Genomic DNA, 9,151 nt, shown 5'->3' with positions numbered 1-9,151 from the left:
TGGCTGATTTTGTTCCAATGCTCTTTTGAAAGCCTGCAGGAGGGCTGATTCTAATACAGGGGAAGCATCTCTAATTCTTCAGCGTTTAGTTAGTGTTTGTCATTGTTAATGTTGACTGTTGGTTGAGGCTGTTATCGGTTGGAGAAAATGACAGCAATATGTGCTCGCTGACTATCAATCACATTTCCACAGCTGTTCTAGTCAAATCACAAATCAAAACAAATCAAAATGGAAGCAAATGCTCTGCCGTATTTAGATATACATTTATAATATGAAGTTCAGAGTCTGTGAAGAAGCTGATGTTCTAATTAGCAGGTGTACATTGTAAAAAAACTATAATTAATTATGTAAATTGGATTAAAATTGTTCTTAAATGGTGACACGGTGGCTCAGTGGTTAGCACTGTCACCTCACAGTAAGAAGGTTGCTGATTCGAGTCCAGACAGGGTCAGTTGGCAGTTCTGTGTGGAGTTTACATGTTCTCCCCGTGTTGGCGTAGGTTTCCTCCAGGTGCTCCAGTTTCTCCTACAGTCTAATAACATGCACTGTAAGTGAATTGAATGAACTAAATCGTCCCAGTACTGGGTTGCAGTTGGAAGGGCATCCACTGCATAAAACATGTGCTGGAATAGTTAAATAAGATAAATAAGAGACTAAGCTGAAGAAAAAATGAATGAATGACTGAATGTCTTAAACATTTCATTTTATATAATACTTTAAATAAATGATGCCTATACAATACTTACATATATATTGTTGTAAAAATAAATGAGTGAATAGAGGAGAAGCCAGTCCAGGAGACTTGAAACAAGCAGAATCTTCTTTATTGAGACGTGTTGGTTATTCTGCACTCATACAGCATCTTTAAGAAGTCCATGTGTCTGCAGAGCCTATTGGAGGTCTGTAGTCTGCGAGTTTTATCACAAGTCTTAATTTAAGACAAAGATGTCCTGTCTATATTGTCCTGTTAGGAGGAGTCAGCATGATAACTGGCATATAGGTGTTAGAAACCGAGCCAGCTACTCACCACACAAGGTAATCACAAGTTAATCAACAAAAGGGGTTTCTTTGGCCTGAAAGTATCACCTGAAGACTTTACCACATTCTCACTCTGTTATTTACTTGTTTATTTTATTTATTTATTATTTTATGTTTTTGTCTTACCTGCTTTCTGGAACCGTTCTTCGCCAGACTCGAACTTTATCGTCATAGTTAACTCTGCTCTGCGTCTCAAATCCTCTAACGTACGTGGCGAGTCACTGGACAAACTGGTAACAGTGGAAAAGCCGTCCACACGGAGGTAAGTAGTCGGCTGCTAGCGCGAAAAGAAACAGCATTATACCACTCTGTAGCATTCATTTAAAAGATGAAATGGAGCCATACGTTCCTCTGGCTACATAATTCACGATCTCCAGAAATGTATGTAGGGACTAGAAGAGGCTCCAAAACCTGAAAATGAATAGGTCAGATAAGAGAGACATCCAAAATGTGTACTGTTGGTGTGTCTCCAGGAACAGGGTTGGGAAACACTGCTCTAAAGGATCTTGTTACGCCTCCATTATTAGCGATGTGGTATTTAGCCCCGTCAGTGTACCTGCTGGAGTGACTAGCATGTCGTCTGTGCTCTAGAAAGAGCATTTGCCTAATGAATCCTCCTGATTGTGGCAAGTCTCGTTAGCAAAATGACGACAGGCCAGTTTTGGCTTTGTTTGGGCGTCAGCTCCCAGCAGAGACTCTTGGATAAAGGTCAGCATCTGTTCCTCATTGAGTAGCTGCTGAAAGACATCACCTCTTTACCTGCTCTGCTGCCTGATACTTGGGCTTCACGCTTGTCTGAGTCTTTCAAAAGGCCTCGCCGTTTTTTCCTTTTCACAGTCATCGCCTTTTTTCTTGTTTTTTGTTTGTTTTTCTTATGGAAATGGACCCTTTTTCACATATCCGGGTTTCTCAGCAGCCGAAGTTTTATAAGTGGTTTCCATACACCTATTTTTTTGCACTTTTTGGATTATGAATTTTAAATATGCACATCAAAAACATCTGCACATAACAGTAGGATAAACGTTTTATTCGATTAAAAAAAAAATCTGCATTAGCTACGATGGAAACCCTTTTACCGTAGAAATTCCACTATGCGCATTAAAAAGGTCATGTGATTTTGTTATAAGAGATCATATGATGATCAAAATGTGAAATGACAAACCAGCAGGCTGAGCACACTGTAAAACATCTGAGATGTTGTTTTGGTCAATCTAAAACGCCTTAACCATCTCAGTATTAGTGTTATTATATTATTAATTACCTACATAATTGTTAAGAGCATCTGTGCTCAACATCTCACGCCTTCAACACTGTTGTGACTTAAATTGATATAACAGCTAGAGTGAATAATTAATGCTCCATTTGTCATTTAATTGTTAAAAAGAGAATTTATTTACCTTGGCATTTATATATGTTATGTTGGAATAGCCTTCCTGATAACGTCCGAGGCTCAGACACACTCTCCCAATTCAAAACTAGATTAAAGACCTATCTGTTCAGTAAAGCATACACTTAGTGCACCACTTAGCGGGCTTCCACACAGGTTCTGCATCTTATTGATATACACTATGAACAGCAGCTTCGCTAATTATTTTCTTTATTCTCCATTTCCACCTGGGGATACTCTTCCCGAGGCCCTCAGACTATGCAGAGTCACTGATTCGATCCAAGACCAACGACGAGATCCTGAGCAGCTACTGTGATGGTCATGGAAGAGTGGAGAACATGAGACTGATTCCTCTGACGCTCCAGAGACAGACGAGTCTTTGCTGAGGCCAGCTTCCAGCCTCCGCCACTGAGACTGCAGCTCTGCTCAAGACGTTTGGCCAGCGGAGAAATTAAAATGGTCGTGCCCAACTGAGCCTGGTTTCTCTCAAGGTTTTTTTTCTTCACTTCCGCCTTTAGTGAAGTTTTTTTCCCTCTCCGCTGTCGCCACTGGCTTGCATGGTTCAGGATCTGTAGAGCTGCGCATCGTTGGATTTGCTCTTCAATATTTGGACTCTCAGTAGTGATTATTAAACCACACTGAACTGAGCTCAACTGAACTGAACTTAAACACTACAAACTGAACTACACTGTTCCTATTTACTGTGACCTTTTATGTGAAGCTGCTTTGACACAATCTACATTGTATAAGCGCTATACAAATAAAAGTGAATTGAATTGAATGTTGCTTTAAAAACAGTTTCCAATTATGCTTAGCGCTACTAAAGCGCGCCTGTAACTATTAGCAACTGACTCAGTGTGAGTGTGTGTGTTCGGAGTTTCACTTTTCGTTTAAACCAAGTTTTCCAGTCGTCATTATTGCTGATAAAAAGGAAAAGACAGAACAAACACCACCATGCGTACATTGCATGTCGATATTGTCTTCTGAGGCGCAAGTCATTTATTAAATGAAGAAAAGATTTACGCAGCTTCTCCTACCACAGTAAATTCTGTTTTTACTTTTGATATCTGGCTCCAGTTAATCAGGAAGTGACAGTTTTGTTCTCTTTGACTCAATGGATGGAAAAAACACTTTACTTGCATGTTTTTTTGTGCGATAATACAGTTCTGTGCATAATTCACGTCTTTGCATGGAAACGTAGCTGTAGTTTGTAAATTTCAAGTGCAGTGAACGGGAGAGTACAACTAATAATCTTTACAATCCTTTTTGCTGAAATAATAATAAAAAAAAACTTGATGGCGTTATCAAGACTTTCAGACAAAGGAAAAAATTGTGAGAGCAGCAACAGTTCTTCTACTACATTAATACTAATAATAATTAGTCAATAAAAACATTGACAATCATAACATTACATAATACTTATTTTGTAAGTTCAGTCAGGGCGACGCAGTGGCGCAGTAGGTAGTGCTGTTGCCTCACAGCAAGAAGGTCGCTGGTTCGAGCCTCGGCTGGGTCAGTTGGCGTTTCTGTGTGGAGTTTGGACTAAGCCGAAAAGAAAATGAATGAATGAATAAGTTTAGTAAAAAATTGTCAAGACACAGGAAATTCTATTAATGGCATTTTTATTGAACAAATAATATAAAAAAACATAGTTATGTATCACATTAATATAGAGATACATTTCAAGCAAAATACAACACATTACAGTGTTACATATATCTTACATAATCACTGAAAAATAAAGCAAAGTCTAAACTTACATAATGTCAACATACAATTGAAGTCAGAATTATTAGCCCCCCTGAATTATTAGCCCCCCTGTTTATTTTTTCCCCCCAATTTCTGTTTAACGGAGATTTTTTTCAATACATTTCTAAACATAATAGTTTTAATAACTCATTTCTAATAACTGATTTATTTTATCTTTGCCATGATGACAGTAAATAATATTTTCAAGACACTTCTATACAGCTTAAAGTGACATTGAAAGGTTTAACTATGTTAATTAGGTTAACCAGGCAGGTTAAGATAATTAGGCAAGTTATTGTATAACGCTACGGTTACTAAAGTAACCCTTCGTTCCCCGAGGGGGGGAACGGAAATGCTATGTGGAAACTTCCACTATGGGGATTTCGTCAGAATCCAATCATCTGAAAGAGTATAAAAACGGGCCAATGAAATGCCAATGAGTTGGCAGCGTCAGCGTGCACAGCTGGCGTCAATGACAATCAGTCATGCTATAAAGACGCAGCCAGTGCCATGCTCGACATCCTTTTCTAGCTGAAGAGACTTTCACGCTCAACAGCTAAGGGACAATCCTTGTGGCGAAGGAACATAGCATTTCCGTTCCCCCCCTCGGGGAACGAAGGGTTACTTTAGTAACCGTAGCGTTCCCCTTCGGATGGGGAACTCCAATGCTATGTGGAAACTTCCACTATGGGGAAATCTATGGAAAACGCCACAACGAAAGAACCTTACTGCGCCCCTGGCGAAGGGTGTGCCACGCAGTAGAGCGAGCGCACCTACAACGCCCCGAGACACAGTCTTCCAACGTGTCCCCTGGCCCTCACTTACCTGTTCAGAAACGGTTATATTTTTCGGGGAGTCGCAATAACCCAGTAAAAAGGTTTTGATACGACAGTACGTTGGGAAAGCGTTCAGTCCCGATAGGGAGGACGCTGCGGAGCTCACCTGCTACCCAGAGGGGAGACCTGGTGACAATCTATGGACCAGCCCAGAGATGGGGGGGTCCTAGCATAAGGATGGTTAGCGGGGAGGGAAGACACGAGCCTGCCCTAGAAGGGGGGACTATACCGTGGCTGAGTGAACGTATGGGATCGCCAGCGGGGATCACACATAGCAGGCACCTATACCCAGAACGCGGGCTGACCAGTGGGCATGCCGACAACGTAACGGGCCAACACCTGACTCCTCCGCTGAGTCAGGTGCTGGGGGCCTCGGAGGAACTCTGCAGGGTTCGCCAAAGAAATGGGGAACTAAACTGACAAAGCTGAAAAAGCGCACGTATCTCCGGGTTAGGGAGAGTGGCGCAGCAAGCGTGTTTCGACACCTCAACCGAATCGTTTCCTCAATCACCAAGGGTTGCCTAATACCCTTGAGGAAACCGGCTCCACTCGCAGATTGTAACCTTGCAAATGTATTGGGTGTCACCCAACCCGTAGCTCTACAAATGTCTGTCAGAGAGGCGCCGCGTGCTAACGCCCAGGAGGATGCGATGCTCCATAGTGGAGTGCGCTCTCACCCCCGGGGGACACGGCTCACCCTGGCCCAAAGGCGAGGGAGATGGCATCCACTATCCAGTGGGCCAACCTCTGTTTAGATACGGCACTTCCCATCTGCCGACCACTGTAATGGACAAAGAGCTGGTCAGAGGATCTAAGGCTCTGAGTGTGGTCCCCATATATTCGCAAAGCGCGAACAGGACACAACAATGAAAGGGCTGGGTCTGCCTCCTCCGTGGGCAGCGCTTGCAGGCTCACTACCTGATTGTTAAAACGATGTGGTAGGAACCTTGGGCACATAGCCGGGCCGGGGTCTCAGGACAACGTGAGAGTAGGCCGGCCCGAATTCTAGGCACGAGTCACTGACCGAAAATGCCTCCAGGTACCTAACCCTCTTAACCGATGCCAACACGGCCAGCAGAGCTGTCTTCAAGGACAGAAATCTCAAGGATACTGAGTCGAGTGGTTCGAAGGGATCTCCACGTAGGCTCGTAGCACTACCGCGAGATCTCAAGAGGGTATGAGAGGGGGGCGGGGGAAAACATCCGCCTCGCACCTCTGAGGAACTGGATGATGAGGTTATGCCTCCCCACGGTGCCGCCATCCACGCATCATGATGAGCGGAGATGGTGGCCACGTAAACCCTCAGTGTGGAGCGCGACAGCCTTCGCTCCACCTGTCCTGAAGGAAAGAAAGCACAACACTGATCTGGCAAGATCGGGGGTCTTCTCGGCGAGAAGCGCACCACTCAGTGAATAGACTCCACTCCAGGGCGTAGGCATGCCTCGTAGAGGGTGCACTAGCCTGAGTGATGGTATTAACCACCGCCACCGGTAGGTTACCTAAGTCTTCCTCGTCGCGTCTTATGGACCCCACGTGGAGGTTCCACAGAACTAAGCGAGGGTGCCAGATGGTGCCCTGTCCCTGAGAGAGTAGGTCCTCTCTCAAAGGGACTCGCCAGGGGGGGCGTCGCGAGGAGGGAGAGTTCTGATATCCAGGTCCGGTTGGGCCAGGGGCGCAACTAGCAAGACCTGCCCCTCGTCCTCCCTGACCTTGCACAGAAACTGCGCGAGTAGGCTCACTGGGGGGAGTGCATACTTACGCATGACTCGGGGTGGAGTCGCCATTCTCCCGGGGAAGGAGCTGCCGTGAGAGCCTGTTGGCCGCACGGTTGAGCCCATCCGGGGTGTGAATAGCAAGCAGCGACTTCAGCCGCGTATGACTCCAGAGGAGCAGACGGCGAGCGAGCTGAGACATGCAGCGGGAGCGTATACCCCCATCCGGATGGAACACGCTACCGCGGCCGTGCTGTCCGTCCTGACCAGCACGTGTTGCTCCCTCAGCACCGGTAAAAAGCGGCGCAGAGCGAGAAACACTGCCAACAGCTCTAGGCAGTTGATATGCCAATGCAGCTGGGTTCCCCTCCACAGGTCCGCAGCAGCATGCCCGCTACACACGGCCCCCCACCCCATACTGGAGGCATCTGCCGAAACGACAGCCTGCCTGGACGCCTGACCTAGGGGCACACTGGCCCGTAGGAAGAAGGGGTCCTTTCCAGGGGGTGCGGGTGCGGTGACACAGCGCAGTGACAGTCACTCGGTGTGTGCCCGCGTGCCATGCGCGTCTGGGGACCCGATCGTGAAGCCAATGCTGTAGTGGTCTCATATGGAGCAATCCGAGCGGCGTGGCCGCGGCTACGGATGCCATATGCCCCAGGAGCCTCTGAAATAATTTCAGGGGGACCACTTTTTTTTTCCTGTCAAACTCTCTCAGACAGTTCAGCATTACCTCGGCGCGCTCTCGTGAGAGGCGCGCCTCCATAGTGATCGAGTCCAGCTCCAACCAGAGAAAGGAGATGCTCTGCACGGAGGCGAGCTTGCTCTTTTCTCGGTTGACCTGAAACCCCAACGGGCGGAGGTGCCGGAGCACCTTGTCTCTGTGCATAATCAATTGCTCCCGAGAGTGGGCTAAAAATCAACCAGTCATCGAAATAATTGAGCGTGCGGATGCCGGCGAGCCGAAGGGGCGCGAGGGCACCCTCCGCGAGCTTGGTGAAAACTCGCGGAGACAGAGAGAGCCCGAAGGGGAGGACCTTGTATTGCCACGCTCGACCTTCAAACGCAAACCGCAGAAACTGCCGGTGGCGTGGAAGTGTGGAGATATGAAAATACGCGTCCTTCAGATCTATTGCTGCAAACCAATCCTGAGGACGAACGCATTGCGTGATGCGCATCTGCGTAAGCATTTCGGAGCCCAGCCAGTGAAGGCAGCGGTTCAAAATGTGCAGATATAGGATTGGCCATAGCCCACCGCTTTTTTTTTTTTTTTTTTTTTTTGGGGGGGCACGATGAAGTGCGGGCTGTAAAACCCGCGCTCCATCTCGGCTGGAGGGCCGGCTCGATTGCATCCTTCGCCAGGAGGACAGCAATCTCCTCTCGCAAGACAGGGGCAGACGCAGGACTGACCCTGGTCGCCCGTGAACCTGGGAGGCCGTTTAGCGAACTGAATCGCATAGCCGAGTCTGGTCGTATGGATGAGCCATTGCGATGGGCTGGCCCGCGCTAACCAGGCAGGCAGAGCCCCCGCAAATGGTCCCACCCGCACGATCGCTGACGTGCCAGCGGCGGGGCAGCGTGGAGTGAGTGGGCTCATCCGGGGAGCGCTGGGGTCCCACAGGAGAGCAGGAGAGGAGATGTTCTCGTCTCGCACTCAAACTCCGGGAGAGGGGCTGGGAGTGGAGAGAAAGGAGACCGTTCTCTCGTGCTCCATGAGCCATTGGCGAAATGCACCGATCCTGCGAGCTGGAAGGCATAGCGTCCCAGACTGGCAGTGTTCGGGCTGTCACATCCGGAGGAGGGGAAAAGTGCTCTTTCACTGAGGATTTTGATGGCGTTTTTTTTTTTTTTTTTTTACGCCTTTAAATAACGTGCCCCGCCCTCCAGCGGGGAAAGAGCAAATTCCCTCCTCCCCAGATGGCCCGCCTCAGGGACGCTTCGCGGTCCGTTTTACCGAACTTAGCGGCGCCCTGGGCGGGGGACGCTGGTTGCCTGCGCGATGCTCGGCGCAGCCGCGTGGCCGGAGGCGCAGGCGGGGCGGCGAAGCAAAGCTGCGGGCGGGCGTCCTCGGCGAAAAAGCAGCGGATGTGGATGGCTCGGCGGGGGGGAGCGGTCATACAATCCCGCCGATAGAGACCTCGCCCATCGCCTCCGACTGCTCTTTCACCGGCGTGAATTCCTGGGCGAATTCACTGCCAGTGTCGCCGAACAGGCCAGCCTGGGAAATGGGTGAGTTAAGAAAGCGAGCTTTGTCAACGTCACGCACATCACCAGGTTTAGCCTGAGGTGGCATTCCTGGATCACGGATGTGATCATCGTCCTTCCCAGGGCACACACAGCCGACTTTTTTTTTTTTTTTTTTTTTTTTTTTTTTTGTAAGAGCATAGTCGGTTGCGGTGCGGAGCGCATGCTCAGTCCTGGGTCAGAAC

The sequence above is a fragment of the Danio aesculapii genome, chromosome 12 (assembly GCF_903798145.1).
Source record: "Danio aesculapii chromosome 12, fDanAes4.1, whole genome shotgun sequence".
Taxonomy (NCBI): domain Eukaryota; kingdom Metazoa; phylum Chordata; class Actinopteri; order Cypriniformes; family Danionidae; genus Danio; species Danio aesculapii.
Note: the sequence above shows the minus strand (reverse complement) of the source record.